Consider the following 16,557-nt stretch of genomic DNA (forward strand, 5'->3'; position numbering starts at 1 on the left):
ACCTCTTTGAATTCAGTAGCAGTTGTAGCCATAGTGTGATTGAACTTGGTTATATTTATTACTTTTCTTAACATTGAAAATAAATTTAGTTCTGTCCCCTTTCTTAATATATCTGTGAAATTTTGGAATCTTACTTAAAACATGAATATATCATCACAGTAGAACTTATCGTAAGATGAAATCATGCAGTATTTATTGATAGCCCTAACATATGGGATAAATGTTTATGTTCCTACCCAGATTTGTGTTTTAATGAAAACAGATTGTATGATTGGAAAGGCGAATTCAACAACTAACAGTTGACATTTTAAGATTAATGTTTGAAAAGCTTTACACCTGTTTACAATTTGGGGATAAATGGGCAGGTTTCATTTTTCTTACGTTTGGTGGAAACTGGCTTAAAATATTTATAAATAGAATCAAAAGCAACATTGCACAAACTTGCACAAGGAAAAGTGTATCAAGTTACTTTGATTGCAGTAAAAATATTTACTATTTTAAACAATGAAAATTGAAGACTTAGCCAGTCAGTTGAACTTGCAAGTGAACCAGTTGTTGAAATTATTGGAATTAACTGAGCCAAAGTGTTTATGCATTCTTCATCTATTTAGTTAGCACTTTGTATCATTATATACAGTTTACAATACCTGTATAACTTGTAGCGATAAACATTTTGTGCCATTAAAGCTCTCACAAAACTTATTCTGTCAGTATATCATTTTATGTGGTGTGTGCTGCCTGGGAATTTATAGAGAGGAGGCCTCCCCTGTCTACACAAAATATCCCATTATTGAGTTCCTCAAACTCTATAGATACTAACAGTGTACCCCATGTTCCAGGGTAAAAAATAATCCTTCCTTCATCTGTTTCTAGCTGTTGGGGAGACAGGCACCATACAATGTAATTACTAATTACAGAAGTATGTCCCAAGTACAAAGGAGCCCTGATATTCAAAGCATTTGTTCTGTCAGATAGCATCAGAAAATTATTAACAGAGGAGGTAATACACTGAAAGACAACGGAGTGTTCAAGGACCAGAGGGAATTAAAAGCATGTCAGTAAAGGGAATGGCAGCAACTGACTTTGTGTAGATGTATTCTGGAAATAACCAAGTTTGCTGTGGCTGGAAAAGAGGATGGGTAGAAAGAAAACTGAAAATGTAGGGTCGTTTTGAACCAAATTGAATTTTTTTTAAAGATTTATTTATGCATACAAGAACCGGGGTACAGGCCAGAGGTGTGGGGTTGAGAGGATTCATCAGAGGCAGAGCAGGCAACAGAACAGGCAGATTGACTGAAATACACTGCTGAGGGGAGCAGCAGGCAAGTCAGGAGAGGTCTGTGCCATGTGGGTAGCTCCCTGGCCAGGGATCGAACTCATGCTGCAGTGGCTTCCAATAGCTTCATAGGTTGCGTCTTAACCCCTTGTGCCACAAGGGAGGCCCCCAAATTGAATTTTTATGCCTTTCTGGGGATTCAGTTTATTTGTATAGTCAGCAGAGAGGTGATTGAAGATTTAAGTTGTACAGTGTGAAAGAGTGAAGAAAAAAGTCACAGAGGGCAGAAGATGAGTCACTTCTCTGAGTAAGACAAGGGCCTACCTTGATTGTAACATAGGACGGGAAAGGCACGCCAGGGTAGATCTGGAGATAGGAGAGACTGGAAGTTTTAAGTCAATGGTGAGAAGATAATATAGGGTAGAAGAAGGCATGTGTTCTTTTTGGTGGTGAGAGCCTTGAATATTGATGTCAGCACAGGAGTGGAGTGATAGGGGGAAAGAAAGATCAATCCAGTTTTGGATACATTGAACCTAGTTTGAGCATGACCAGTAGACACTTCTTACATAGAGCTAAAGCTCAGAAGAAAGGTCTGGAGTGGAAATGAAGCACACTCTCAGATACACATGTAGATATAGTATGTATAAAATTTGATCATGGAGAAAGAAAAAAATTTAAAAATAGCAGTGAAGTCCAACAGATGAAGCTTGAAAAGAGGAGAAGCTCCAAAGGGGAGTGGTGTAAAGTAGCCAGTGAGGAGCAGGCGGTGACCAAGCCTATCAAATTTAGCTTTTGAAGTTGGCAATTGAATCACTGTCAATCTTTGAGAGACTATTTCCTTTAAGAGCAAAAGTAAGGATTCAGGATGAGATACTGGTCAGTGAATGAATAGCAAATAAGAAATTGTTGGCTTTTCTCAGTAAATTTTGGTGAGATTTCAAAGAGGATAATTTCAAAGAGGAAACAGCAGGGTAGAATTCTTTGCCTAAGCTGGAATATGAAATAGAAGTTTCCAAACCAAGGAGAGCGAGCAAAAGGAAATACTAAAGATACAAGGGAGCAGATAAATAAGGTCCTGCAAGAGAGTGGAATGGACATAGTAAGCACTCAGGAAACTGACCTTGGAAAAGGGGAGAGGCTTTTGGAACAAAACCCAACACCTAGCATAGAAAATGAAACTGTAGGTGAGAAATATTAGGAGTGAAGGAGTGGTAAGATGAGAAAATTTGTATCTGATGGCCTCTTTTGTCCATGAAGAATAGGTTTTGAAGAAAGGATGGTGGTAGATGCTGAAGGAAGATGGGAATGTTTGCATTTTATGGTGATCTGAAAAGAGACTAGAAGTAACTAAGAGATTCTTAAAGTCTTACTGATTTTCTGAAATTTTTTTTCAGTACAACCAAAAGCATCAGTCAGGGCCACCCAACTGAAAGCCCAAAGTAGCTGCCACTACCTTTCAGCCAACTCGGTGCTTTTGAGCTTTACCGATCACAGATTTGACTAGATTTCTTGGGTAAATTAATAAATTATGGTTCAATCTAAAATGCAGGGTTGAGAATGGCTGACATAGATATAAATAACTACTTTATGTTGGTAGTAAAACAATGTATTTTTTTTTAAAGATTTATTTATGCATGGAAGAGCTGGGGTGTAGGCCAGAGGTGTGGGGGGAAAGGATTCACTAGAGACAGAGTGGGGAGCAGAACAGGCAGATCTACTGAAATACACTGCTGAGGTGAGCAGTGGGCGAGCAGGAGCGGTTTGCTGTACCATGTGGGTCAGCTCCCTGGCTGGCCGGGGAATTGAATTCATGCTGCAGTGGCTGGTGATAGCTTGATAGCACTGTCTTTAATCCCTGTGCTACCAAGGAGACCCAATGTGTGTTTATTCTAATAATTCCTTTATGCCTCTTGGTAAATGGACCAAATAATAAAGCAGAATGCAGAGAAAAAAGCTATAAATTCTGGCCTTCAGCGAGCTAAGATTCTAAATCACAAGTACTTCATATTTAATAACGCAGTAAACCTCATTCTTGATGTGTTAGATTTTATGTGTTCTTGCTTCGGGGTGATTTATTGAACCTCTCCACCGTAGGCATATGGAATTGAAAGTATTAACACTTTTGTATACTATAAAATTTAGTGACATCTCTAAAAAAATGGGGAAAAGATTTTGTAAAGATCAACATTTGTTCATGTTTTTTACCTAGAATGTTAGAAATGCAAATATTAAAGTCATCAAATTAGCCAGTTTATAAATTCAAACCCGGTTTTGCCAAAGATCTGAGTTCTTCGGTGGAAAAGCCTGAACGAGTTCGTCAGAATTTACTGGGCAGTAGTAAATAATTGGAAAGAGCATTTCAGGATGTTTCAAAAGCTTTTGAATAAGGCTAAGGGATGGATACATGTTCTGTGCTTAGCCTTTGAAATGCATGTTTGAAGTTTGCCTAGTGAAATAGTTTTGGAAACTTGGTGTGAGAGGAGAGCGACTACAAATCCTATCAGAAATGATTTGGTTACCACTTAGTAAAAAATACACATCCTTTACACTTCGTGTCATTCTTTGAAATGTTTTAAAAACAGACAAAAACAAAACCCCCCATATCTCCTCAACCAACCTCAATTAATTTTACCTCCACTCCACTTAAACAACGCCCTGCTCTCTATTCCCATGGCTAGCATGAGTACAGGGAAATTGTGGATACATTTCATAAGGAAACAGTTTTCAAAAAGACTCCAAAGTGACTCTGCTCATAGCCACGACTGGGAATCACTGACCTCGGGTGTAGGGGAGCAATGCTCATGGCCCTAATCATGCCAGATCTCCACTGAGCTCCAGACCCACCCCGTAGCCAGTTCCCTGTTAGACATCGCCACTGGAAAGCGCACGGGCATTTCAGAGCTAACCCCCGCAGCTCCCTTTCCTTCCCTGTGCACTGTCTTGTGTCATCTGTTTGTGAATAGCACAAGTGTCCCTTCCACTTTAGTGTTTACATTAGATAGTGTAGTCAGGGGAGACCCCCTGAGGAGGTACCCTGGGAGCTAAGAACAGAATGAGGAGGAAGTCAGCTTTGTAAACAGGGGAAGGAGAGCAAATTAAGTGTGTGTGTGTGTGTGTGTTCAATTGCCCAAACCAGAAACTTGTCAATGTTTTTTCTCCACTTAATATATCATCCAGTCAGGCACCCGAACCTCTTCATTCCACCCTCAGCCTTCTCAGCCTCAAACCATCTCCTTTCCCTCCTTCCACTCACCACCTTAATGCAGGCCACATCCCGCTGCTCTCTTGACCACTGGGAGAGCATTCCAACTGCTTTTCTTTCAGCCACATTAATTATTCTAAAATACAAATCTGATAACACTGTCTCCCTTGAAGCCCTTAAATAGTTCCCCATTGTTTGGAAGTCAAACTTAAAATTCCCTCAAATTGCTGCCCGGCACTTCCTCCTCCTCATCTCTAATCTCCTCATTCCTTCACCCCACTGAAGTTAGACTGAAATTTTCTGCATGCTCTTTTAACACTTGGCTTTGTAATGTTGTTTCCTGTGCCAGGGATACCCTTTCTGCCACCTCTCACCCTCTTCATTTTCTAGGGTGTAGTGGGAGTTCCCTTTCTATAGAAAACCTGTGACATCAGTACACACACACTCCACACCCATGGATTATTGGCTCTCGAATCTCCTAGAACATCTGACATTTATCCCCGTTGTAGCCCCATTCACCTGAGCTGTGATTGTCTTTTACTTTCTGCCTCCCTCACAGACTGTGATGTCTTTCTCGTAAGCACTGTGTCTTGTTTCCCACCATATTTCAGAGCTGACGGTGACTGCCACGTGCTAAAAATAGAGAAAATTACTAAATTTTACATTCACTGCCAAAAAAGCTTAGCTTCAGGTTTGTTTTTATTGAATCTACGTGACATGGAATAGCAAGATACAGTAATGTGAGACAGTGAGGAATTAGAGAAGATGGACCTCTAAAAACAAAGTTACATAGAATAGCACCAGATTTTGAAAGTTTCATTTTTGAAAGAGGAGGAAATGTTTAAGAAATATGTAAGGAGGTCTAACTCATAGCAGAAATCTAGAAAACTTAAATAAGGGACCAGGAAAAAGAATAACTATAAGAAAGAAAATATCAAAATCAACAAACAACTATGAGCCAGAGACACTCTATGGGGGATAGGGGGCGGGGAAAGGAGGCTTGAGGTCAAAATAAGGGGGTTGTAATTGTATGGGGAATATAAAAATAAAATTTAAATTAAAAAATATGTAAGGAAAAGGATAGAGCTCACAGAAACCCAAAATCTTCTAAAATGACAAATTTTAAAATAAATTTTAAAATTCTGGTTGAACCAAGAATCTCTTCCTGCCCTAGCTAGGTGCCTTGTGAATTTTATATTAGAATTGTCACATGCAAAAGCAGCTCTGGGTGGTCATTTATTTTAACAAACATTGAAGAGGATATGAAGAAAAACAAACTTTTGGTAAACTGGTCCAACTTCCCTTTGGAAGTTTCTCAAAGCATTAAAAATAGATCTGCCATGTCTAGCAATTTCACTCCTAGGTGTCCACCTAGGATGCAAAAGCACTAATTTGAAGGGAGACATACACTCCTAGGCCACACTATTTACAATAACCAAGTATGGGAACAACCTAAGTGCCTAACAGCAGAGGAGGAATAAAGATGTGGAATATACGCAATAGAATGTACTCAGCTAGAAAAATAAAACGAAACACTGTCACATGTGACTACATGGAGTTAGAGGGGATTATGCTAAGAAATAAGTCAGAAAAGGCAAACACCAGATGACTTTGCTCTTGTGTAGAACATAGAGAAACAAAACAAAGGAACTGACAAAACCAAAGCAAGCTCTAGAAATCTGATTGTAACACTGAGGCTACCTGAGGGGGAAGCGAAAAATGGGGAGCAGAGTGGAGAGAGGCCAGTGGACTGAGGTGAAGGAATATGTGTGTCTTGACGTTGCGTGTGGTGTGGTAACACATTTCTGAAAGAGGTGTAGGTGTGGTGGTGTAAACCAATGTTACCTCAACTTAAAAGTAATACATCATCATCATCATCATCATCATCATAGGATTATCGTACTGCAGGATTGACCTGCATAACATTAAACATGGGCTGATTAATTTTGCCATGTAACATTATGTGTGGGTGGAGTTTGAAATTCCATATGCATTTCAACTATGTCTGAAAGTTAGTGTGCACATCATCTGTGTCTATATAAATGATGTAATGTTCCTGCCTAAGAATTCATATCTGGGGGTGGAGGGTAGTTAAGGGTTAGAACAATGAGGAAACTGAGTAGCAGCGGTTTCTGCTGCACCTTAGCCTTGTGATTCAAAAACAAATCTCCATTTGGGATGTGGAGGAAAAGAGAGAGCATTTAACGTGGGTCAGACTTTGAATTTTGAGCTCCTAACATTCTTTAACCTTCACAGCAACCTGTTTGATGTAGCTGCTTTTTGTGGTTTTACAGAAAAGAAGATCTGGGTTTCATTTATGCAGGTTTCTGACCTGCGTTCTGACAGAACAGCTTTCGAATCCCTTTAGACTTTTGTCTATAGCTGCATGGCCCTTACCTCCAAGCGAATTGACTTCCACATAATGCACAGTCCCTGGGTGATGCCTCAACATTTTATTTTTTGGTAGGTGTGATTTTTTTTTTCCTAATGGGTGAAGAAGTAATATATTAATGCAATGAGCACAATCTGGAAATGTCCAACATCAATAAAAGCAGTGTTTTCCAAATTGGTTTAACATTTGTGACTTTTACCACTTAAATGTATGGTGATTGTGATTTTTATAAGTTATTCTGCATAAGAATAAGGGGCTGTATTCTGATGTTTAGGAAATGAATTGGGTAAAATGGGATATCAGGGAAGTAATAAGTTTATTGCTTTCCAGGGACAAACAGGAAGCTTTCACTGCTTCCTTCCCGCACAAGCCAACTCTTACAGCCTTTTTTCTTTTTAAAAAATTAACCTGGATGCTGGCTTCCAACCTCCCATCAATGTGTGGTCCTCATTCATGTTTTACTTGTCAATGGCATGTGACTTTTGTTAAAAGCACATTGTTTTAGATTCGTGTTATCTCACTAAACATAATTTCTTAATGGGAAAAAAAATCACAAAAAATAGAATTTTTAAAAAGGTGTACTGTTTAAGATCAAGTCCCTTGAAGCAAGACCTGAGAGATTCTTGAGAAAGAGATTTATTTATTTATTTAAATTTATTTTTTTTTTATTTATGCATACAAGAACGGGGTATAGGCCAGAGGTGGGGGGTGAGCAGATTCACCAGAGACAGAGTGGGGAGCAGAACAGGCGGATCTATTGAGACACACTGCTGAGGGGAGCAATGGGCGAGACAGGAGAGGTCTGCTGCGCCGCGTGAGTCAGCAACCTGGCTGGGGAATCGAACTCAAGCCGCAGCTATGGGTGATAGAGCTGACTTTACCCCTCCACCACCAGGGAAGCCCGAGAAAATGATTTATTAAGGAAATGTTGTCCAGGATTAAGTTTGCCAGGGAAAGAGGGAACAGAATAGAGAGGAGAAAGGACCAGAAGTTTAGGTAAAGTTGAGGTTTAGTTTTAGCTTAATCATAAGGGGAAGGTTCTAGAGTGTAAACCACACTTCAGAACTACCTCATCTTGAGGCAGGAAGTCAGCTTTTATACTGCATGGAACAGTTTGTGTCTGTGGGGAGCCCCCATCAAGGAAGGGTCATTCTGTGGACCAGGGGTTGGGGGTTGGCAGCAGCCCCCACACATGCAGTGACTGACTGCATGGGGGTCCGGGTGGCCACCACAGCTTTCACTTCACGCAAAGCAGTTTGACGGCCTAGAATCTGACATCATTTCCAAACCTGCATCACACATCAACCAACACCCCCTGCCTTTTTTCATGGGCTTAAGGCAACTTTGGGCATCCTGAGCAAATATTACCTGGAGCCACCTGCCTATCTCACTCATAGCTGGAGTCATGGTGGGTGGGATGCCTCCTGCAGCTGCTACGCCAGTGCTGGGAGGTGTGCAGGTGTATATCTGCACGGCTGGGTGGGGTCCCAACATATCCCCAAGGCCAGGAGCCCAAGGCTCAGATGAGCCTCAGGTGCCCTCAGAGCTCTCACTTGGCTTGGTGCTGGTAAAGTGATGGCCCCGTCATTCCTTCGGGGTTCTGGCCCCATGTCCTTTGGCATATCAGGTGTGGTCTGAACCTGACACCCTGCTGAACTCTTGCCAGCTTCATCTCGTGGGCCAGCCCCTCTGGCAGGACCTTGCTGGCCAACTAGCTACAGGGAGGGGCTTACACTGTCCACCTGCCTTCAGCATATCTACCACCTGGAGCCTCCCAGTAGGCCCTCCTCACCTGCAATTTGGACCTCCTTGGCAACTGGCCAAGTCAATTCCTAGTAGCTCACCGCCTCCCTCCCAGTGTTCTGCCTTGCACTGCCTTCCTCCCGCACCCAAGACTAGCCCTGCACCAGCTGTTGCTTTCAGTCCTGACTGAATCAGGCTCTCTTCCATTTCCCCATCATCACATGTTTCTGAGGGCCTGGCATGCCTGTCACTGAACCTACCCGGATTCGTAAACTGCCTTACCTTGTTGCAGGTCTCTTCCTTTCTAGAAACCTTTCGTGACAATCTAAGCTGCCAATGCTAGGAACACTGTGAGAGGTGTTAGGGAGAAGAGGATGAAAGAAACATGATTCCTGGTATCAAGGAACTTCAAAGAAACCTGGGATTCTGTTTAAAATACCATTTAGGTATGAACATGTCTGAACTGGGCAAGACCTGTGTGAGCTGAGGTTGTGGGCAGGCAGTTTACCTGGGAGAACCTCAAATCTGCAGGCAGCCTCTCCAGTGACTGCTTCAGTAAGTGTAATTATCCTTTATAGGCTGCATCTTATACAACTCAGATGATACTGTAGTCCATATTCTGCCTACACACAGCCTTTTCCTTAATTTCTCTTTGCTCATGCTACTTTCTTAGCATAAAGATCACCAGTGGCTCATCCTTGTCTTCAAGATAGTCTCAACTTGTTGGCCTGGATTCAAGGCCCTTCCCAGATAAGCCCACTTATATTTCTAGCTGCATCTGACCTATTAGAACTTCCTTCTCCAACAAACCTGGTCAATTGACTGACAGCCAGATTGACTTTTTTTTTTTTTCATTCCTTGTTCGCCTGTCCTTGTTCTTCATATACCTCTAGTCTGTTGTCTGCATTTCCTGTCCTTCAAGAATTAACCCCGTAGATCACATTTCCAAGAACCTTCCCAGTCCACACCTCTCCTTTTAAATCGAAGGTTCTAGCTCTATATTTTAGAACCACCTAGGGAGCTTTAAAAAATGAGATGGGGTCTCCCTGGTGGCGCAATGGGTTAAGCACCGCACTATGAAGTGATCCTCAGCCTCTGTAGCTCGAGTTCAATCCCCGGCCAGCCAGGAGAAACCACATGGTGAAGCAGACCTCTCTGTCTCGCCCGCTGCTCCCCTCAGCAGTGTGTTTCAGTCAGTCTGCCTGTTCTGTTCCCCACTCTGTCTCTGGTGGATCCTCTAACCTGCCACATCTCTGGCCTGTACACCAGCTCTTGTATGCATAAATAAATAGATCTAAAAAAAAAAAAGCAAATCTTACAAAAAAAAATGAGATGGAAAGGGGAGGGCCATGGTGGAGGAAGCACCTGACCAATTCGATCATACTCTGCAGGGATAAGGCTTGGGCATTTGTCTTATTTAAAAGCTCCTAGGTGATTCTACCATGTAGCCAAGTTTGACAGCTACTGTTCTAAACAAGTATGTATAGCTTTCACTCCTTTGGCTATATTAAGACATATACAAGAGAAACATTAATTTCTGTCTTGAAATAGTCCCTTAAACCACAAGCTATGTTCTTCATTTTGCCCTGTTCCTTGCACACCACACCGTATTGTACATGAGAGCACAATAAGTATCTGCTGGATGGATTGGCTTGTAAAGCACACTGTCTATTGAAATGACCCAGAAAGGTGAGTCAGCTATTGTCTTGTAGATCTTAAAGGGTGAGAAACCTTGCCAGAGGTTACAATACAGCGATGTGCTCCTGTAAATGGGATTCCCCACTTGCAATGTGTTCTTGGAGCCGTTATACTATGTAAGTCACTGCTGGGTCTCAGCATACCTTGGCAGGTATATGCAAGATTAAGATCAGAACACACAACCTACTGCAAGGATTCAACAGCTAATTATAATATGACACATACTACAGCCAAGGTTAGTGTCCAGTTTCACGGATGCTTAGAGAAGGAAGTCACAGTCTAATCAGGAAGTTTGAGATTACTTCTCCTAGGAAGCAATGCTCAACCTGGAAAGATCTAGAAAGTTGAGCAGCTTACCAGTGTGTTGGTTATTGAACTGTTCAACTATAAGTAACAGAATGCTTGACTAAGAGAAACTTAATAATAAATACATTTATACATATAGTATAAAAAGTGCAGAGTTAGGCATTCCAGATGATACATTAGCCCAACAATGTCAGACTGAAGTTTCTGGAATTCTCTTGTCCTTTTTGCCATGGTCATAGATTACAGCAGCTCTGGTGTTGTATTCCTGTTGAAATGAGAAAAATGGGGGTGGGGGTGGTATTGTAGTGGTGTGGGGGAAGGATAGAATCAACCATGTTTTCCCCTTTTATCAGGAAAGGAAAACTTTCCCAGAAACCTTCCTGTGGATTTTTTAAAAAATGAAACAAGGTATGGTCCGTATGATCCATCAAGTCCACTTCTGGTATACAACTCAAAGAACTGAATATGGAGGTTCATAGCAGCATTATTCACAATAGTCAAAAGGTGGAAATGACCCCATATCCATTATGTGCCATGTGGGCTAGGGATCAAACTCATGAACTTGTGATGCAGTGGCTGTGGACAGCTACATCCATTAGGAGTACATTTGAATACATCAAATGTATATATATTGATATATCAAATATATTGATATATCAAAATATGGTATATATGCACAATGGCATATTATTTGGTCTTCAAAAGGAGGGGAATTCTGACACATTCTACAACATGGATGAATCTCAAGGGCATTCTGCTAAGTGAATTAATCAGTGACAAAGGACAAATACAGTATGATTCCACTTCTATGAAGTATGTAGTCAAATTCAGAGACAGAAATTACAATGGTGGTGACCAGTGTCTGGAGGAAGGAGTGTGGGGAGCTGTGTTTAATAGGTAGAATCAGTTAGGGAAGATGAATAATTTCTGGAGATGGATGGTGGTGATTCAACAATGTGAACGCATTTAATGTTGCTGAAGGATACATTTAAAAATGGCTAAAATGATAAATGTTATGGTCCGTACAAGTTACCATAATAAAAAAGTAAATCCAGAGCTCTTAAATCAAGCTAATTTCTTTCTGTAAATCTTCTAGTCACTTTTGCCCATAAGGTATAACTGAGAGGGAGTTAAAGTTCCTAAAATTTGCAATGCCCTTATTCTTTTGAAAGTTTTTATTTACAAAAGATATACTTTTCAATACCTAAGGGTATTTCTTTTGTTTTTTTAAAAACAAAATCTGTTCCAGTTATACTTTTTGTAAGTGACCAAACTGGGTCTCTCACTGACCCCCCAGAAAGCCAAACTCTGAACCACAAGAATGTCTTTTCACAGGCAAAATGGGCAAAAAAAGCTGGGTACCGAGGGCCTCCTGGTGGCACAAGGGGTTAAGTCTCAGCACTATGAAACTGTCCACAGCCATTGCATCACAAGTTCACGAGTTTGATCCCTGGCCAGGGAGCTAGCCCAGATGGCACAGCAGACCTCTCCTGTCTTGCCCACTGCTCCCCTCAGCAGTGTATTCCGGCTGGTCTGCCTGTTCTGTTCCCCTGCTCTGTCTCTGGTGAATCCTCTCAACCTCTCTACACCCCACACCCCCGCACCTTTGGCCTACACCCCAGCTCTTGTATGCATAAATTTATATTTCTTAAAAGCTGGGTCCTGGAATGGCAGGAGTATAGTGATCGTATAGGGGAGGGGAAGGAAAGTGAGGGGGTGGCAATGTGAAGCGAGGAGCTTTGAATTTCCAGGGGGTGCTGGCATCACTAACCAGCAACAACAAACAAATTTGTCTTTTTTTTAAAAAAAAGATTTATTTATTTTTATACAAGAGCTGGCGTACAGATCAGAGGTGCGGGAGGGTGATAGGATTCACCAGAGACAGAGTGGGGAGCAGAACAGGCAGACTGACTGAAATACATTGCTGAGGGGAGCAGCGGGTGAGGCAGGAGAAGTCTGCTGTACCATGTGGATAGCTCCCTGGCTGGGGATGGAACTCGTGCTGCAGAGGCTGCGGGCAGCTTCATAGGTTGTGTCTTAACCCCTTGCGCCACCAGGGAGGCCCAGAGTTGTGAATTCTTAAGATACTTGGAGCAGGAAGGTGCAGCAAAAGGAGCAGCCGGTGAGGCCAGTAGTGAGGCAAGATCGGTTTGCTCCAGGGAGGTGAGGGCAAAGCGAGCAGGTGGAGGGTCCAAGCGGAAAACAGCTTATTCGGTCTTCATTTCAGGCCTTTGTTCTGCGGCTGTTCTTGCAGTGTGATTTCCCAGCTCGGTCGTTTCAGCCGCACTGCAGATGCGCTGCGCACCTGGCAAGCTCCCAGTCACTCAAGACTTCCCTGGGGTTTGTGTCATTCAGGTCCCAAGTCTTTTCAATCGTTGCTTTTCTCTTTAAAATTCAAATGCCGGGTCTCCCCCGGTGGCGCAGCGGTTGAGCGCTGGGCTGCGAAGCTGCCACAGCCTCTGCAGTGCCGGTTTGATCCCTGGCCACCGTTCGATCCCCGGCCACCCTCGAGGGACCTACATGGCGCACAGACCTCTCCTGCCGCCCGCTGCTCCCCTCAGCAGTGTTTTTCGTCCATCTGCCTGTTCTGTTCCCCGCTCTGGCTCGGTGAATTCTCTCACCCGCCTGCACTTCTGACTGTACCCAGTGCTTGTATAAATAAATAAACAAATCTTTCAAAAATAAAATAAAATAAAATTCAAATGCCTTCCTGATACCAGCGGAGCCTGCGGCAGCTGAGGCTGCAAAGTAATCCTTGGGATTTACCTCTTACACTACCTAGGCGGCCTTCTCTAATCTCCATCTCGCGTTTCAGTTAGCTCCCCTGGTTTTTCCCTCCCGGCACCATGAATATTCTTAAAGAATAATCCAGGGCCTCCCCGGTGGCGCAGCGGAGTGAGCGCAGCTCTGTGAAACTGTCCGCAGCCTCTGCAGCACCGGTTCAATTCCCTGGCCGGCCAGGGAGATACCCACATGGCAGGGCAGACCTCTCCTGCCGCCCGCTGCTCCCCTCAGCAGTGTACTTTGGTCCTTCTGCCTGTTCTGCTCCCCGCTCTGGCTCTGGTGAATCCTCTCACCCTCCTGCGCCTCTGGCTTTTACCCCAGGGTTTGTATAAATAAATCTTTAAAAAAAAATTAAAAAAAAAAAAAGAGTCATCCAGGCACTGAATTTCAAACGGGCCGATGGAGAGCATCACTTGGGCCTCTACTGGCCCTGGGTTTTTGAAAAGAAAGACGGTGAAGTCCCGCCTGGGTCTGCGTCTCGCCCCGCCCGGCTCCGCCGCGGGTCTGGGGCCGTGGGCGTGACCTCCCGTCCCGCGCCGGCCCTGCACGGAGATGCTGGATTGTTGTGAGGCCCCAGGGAGGGTTGATAGCAAAGCCTCCTGCGAGCCGCGCAGAGCCAAACACGCGCGACCGCATCCAGCCTGCCGGGAGCGGCTACACACGGATGTTTACAACCGCCCCCCCGCCCTGCACCTCGGGTTTCCTCCGCACCCGGAGCTGCACGGGCCGCAGCGGGGCTCCCGCGGTACCCCGTTCAGCACCTCCCGGGGCCGGTTCCCCGGGGAGGAAAGGCGGGGTGCGGAGCAGAGGGCGGATTGGCTGGGGAGGAGGTGGGACGAGCGGTGACGCGCGCCGCGGCGGGGGCGAGGGGTGCCGGGGCCGCTGCTGGGCGGGGCTGGGGGGTGCGAGGGATGGAGGGGCGGGGGGGTGCGGGCGAAGGGGGAGGGGAGAAGCGGGAGGCGGTGGAGACCAGGGACGGGGAGGGGTGCGGGGGCCCCGGGGAGAGGGCCGCAGCCAGTGGGGATTTGGGTAAAGTGGGCCAAGGTGGGGCGGCGAGCTGGCGCCGGGAGAAGGAACTGGGTGGGGAGGGAGAAGGCGCCACAGTGTGGGCGGGAAGAGACGGTCGGGGAGCAGCGGGGTGAGGACCGGGAGATGGGCTGGGAGCGAGGGGAGACGGGCGGGGGGGGCCGCGCCCCCGGTGAACCTTCTCTGCTCGGTGCGGGGGGAGACGGAGCGCGCGCTTGGGCGGAGGCGCGCGGGGACGCGGGGTGGGGCGCACAGCGCGCCCCCCCGGCCGGGCCTGGGCTCTGGCGCAGCCGCCGCGCCCCGGGGGTTTCCGGTCACAGAACGTTTCGGGGCGTCGGGTTCTCACAGCCTCCGCCCTTCCCTCCCGGGATTGCAGGATCCGCCGGCCGGAGGGGCGGGCGTCCGGGTCGTGTCCCCGGCCTCCGTGCGCTGGGTGCGTGCGGGGCGTGCGGGGCGTGCGGGGCGAGCGGGGCGTGGAGCTCAAGTACGAGCAAGCAGGAGGGCCCTGAGGCAGAGGCAGTAGAGGGCGTCCGTCAGGGAGTCCAACCGCGGGAGTCGCCAGCATCGGGCTGGAGAGGATCCTTGAAAGATGGGGCGACCCGCCCGGTGGACACGTGGGTGCTACCTGCTGAGGGCGCGGGCTGCAAAACTCGTCGACGCTGCATGGGAAGGATTGGAGAGGTCCCCCGGCCCGGTCCCCGCAGTCACCCCAGGTGCCAGGCAAGGATCCTACATGAGCCAGCCCCGTGACCTGGCCGAGTGGCCTCTCGAAGCCTCCATGCCCTGCCCTGTCGTTGGCCTGGGACAATAGCTATGGTTGTGAAGATTCCTAATATATGTGAAACTGGAGTGCGGGCCCCAGCATGGCACAGCTGAATAAATGTAGTCCTTTCCCTCCTTGGAAGGGAAAGCTCCTTAATTGTGAGCCTGGGCATTGCTGGGCACTTTACAAACACAAAACAGTGACAAATGGCGTCAAACTGTTATAGGGCAGCCCCGATATTGAACGGGTTGCCTGCCTGTGGGTCCTCACCAGCGCGCTTAAAAGGGACTTATGAATACTCCACTACAGGCACACACAAAAGGTTAATAAAAGGTTTATTTACAAGGGAAAGGGAATTAAGGAAATGTACAACTCAGGGAGAAAATAGGGAAATAAAGTCTTTAATGCGTCCTACCGGATCCGCCAACCTGGAAACCCAAAAAGCACTCTCAGAGTTGGCCAGACGCTGCGAGCTGGTGGAGAGCCAAAATGGGGGACCCCCCTCCAAAGCCCACATGTCTGGCTTTATACCAACCTGGCTGCTTAACCCCACCCTCAGGTCCCAGCCACCTTCCCTTTGGTGGTGATGGGATTTGGAGTTCCCAGTGTCTTTGGCTTTGGCCTGGGGTGGGGGTGGAGCCCACAAAGCCTGTGTGGAATTAGCTTTAGGACAGCCTTTTCCCCCTAACAAAACCAGAAGGATGTCTGCGAATCAAATCCAGTAGTGTCTTGGCTTGCTGGTCGCCAGTTCCTGGAGTGCACACCTCCTTATAGATCGTCCTCCTCACGGTTTATGGTCTCCCTTATTCTCTGTTAGGGATTCTTTTCACAAGAGGCAATTTACCCACAACGATTGTGTCAGAATGGTGAGACACACATTTGATAACCCTCTCATAGGTAAATAGAACTATCTGCATTATCCTCGGCTGAAATTCCTTGATTTGCAAGTCTGGGATTATAGCCTTCATGGCAGAAACATTACTGGGTCTTAAGGGAGGGAGCCAGGACCATCTCACCCAAGAGCTCAGGCCCAGTCAACTGGAGTGCTGAGCAGTGACTGCCTGAAGACACACAACTTGTGGGTGGGGCCTAATGGGATTTTTGACCTCCTGAGTCCCTGAAGTATTGAGCATGCCCTGGTGTCACTTCTATGACTCAGTTTCTCTTGTAAATTGGGAGTAAAAATAGACTGTATCTTCTCTTAGGGCAGGTATAATCTTAAATAGCTCCTCCCATGGCAAGGCAGTTGGTGGGTGGGACTATCATTTTTGTGGGATTAAGTGGGTACAGTTTCCTGGTGAGGTCAGTGCCCTGGCAGGTGGAAGCAATTTGCAGGAGACTAGCAGAGAGGGTGGTAACTTCTGCCC

The sequence above is a fragment of the Talpa occidentalis genome, unplaced genomic scaffold (assembly GCF_014898055.3).
Source record: "Talpa occidentalis isolate TD23 unplaced genomic scaffold, MPIMG_talOcc4v2.1 talOcc4.8, whole genome shotgun sequence".
Taxonomy (NCBI): domain Eukaryota; kingdom Metazoa; phylum Chordata; class Mammalia; order Eulipotyphla; family Talpidae; genus Talpa; species Talpa occidentalis.